Below are 1,002 nucleotides of genomic sequence, written 5' to 3' on the forward strand. Positions count from 1 at the left end.
TTTCGTTTCCGTTTTTTCTCTGCTTTCCTGATTATTATTATTACTATTATTATTTTGAAAGTTGGAGAGCTGGTAGAATCGTTAACACGCCGGGCAAAGTGCCTAGTAATATTTCGTCCATCATCACGTTCTAAGTTCAAATTCCGCCGAAGTCGACTTTGCCTTTCGTCTTTTCGGGGTCAATAAAATAAGTACCAATTGGGGTCTATGTACACGAACTTGCTAGCGTTGCGCCAAAATTTGAAATCATTGTTGAAATTATTATTATTAAAGCGGCGAGCTGGCACAATCGTTAGCACGCCAGGCGAAATGCTTAGCGGTATTTCGTTCTGAGTTCAAATTCCACCGCTCGACTTTGCCTTTCATCTTTCGGGGTCGATAAATTAAGTACCAGTTGAGTACTGGGGCTGATGTGACCAACTGCCCCCCCCTCCCCACAGAATCCAGGTCCTGTGCCTATATTTGAAAGGATTATTATTATTATTATCATTGCCTTTGTACAGCTTTTAATGCTGGAGTTGTACTACAGTGCCAGTTGTTCACTACCAGTGAACTAAGCTAACACCCTTATTTTTTGAGCACCATCCAGAGTATTCGAGCGGTTCCAAGCAGTGCTGTTTTCTGCAAGTGCTCCACCCTTATTGCAGCCCCTATTTATTCCATGTACTTATTTCAGCCCCTATTTGAACCATATATTATTATTATTATTATTATTCAGTAGTTTTATTTTTATAACGTGCTTTCACTTCACTACCGAGCGCAGCTCTGTGCGCCTTGGGTATGTGCTGTGGTTTGCTGTGGTGCTCTTATGTTTACTGTATTGAAAGTGTTTTGCGTAGAATGTGTGCAGTACCCAGTAGTGCAATTTTCTGTATGTTATATATATTTGTAAGTCCTGGTGTTTTTGTTATGTATCTGTCTGAATATTTTTTTATTATACCTAAGGCACCTACTATGATAGGAATTGTTTCTGTTTTTAGATTCCACATTCGAGTTATCTCT

At 39.5% G+C, this 1,002-nt stretch overlaps 1 protein-coding gene across 6 annotated transcripts in view; it reads left to right on the plus strand.

The window, feature by feature from the left end:
- LOC106872982 (general transcription factor II-I repeat domain-containing protein 2-like) overlaps positions 1–1,002 on the plus strand; it is a 114,092-nt gene that overhangs the window by 23,985 nt on the left and 89,105 nt on the right. The window lies entirely within an intron of this gene.

Source organism: Octopus bimaculoides, chromosome 22, assembly GCF_001194135.2.
Source record: "Octopus bimaculoides isolate UCB-OBI-ISO-001 chromosome 22, ASM119413v2, whole genome shotgun sequence".
In the NCBI taxonomy this organism is placed as follows: domain Eukaryota; kingdom Metazoa; phylum Mollusca; class Cephalopoda; order Octopoda; family Octopodidae; genus Octopus; species Octopus bimaculoides.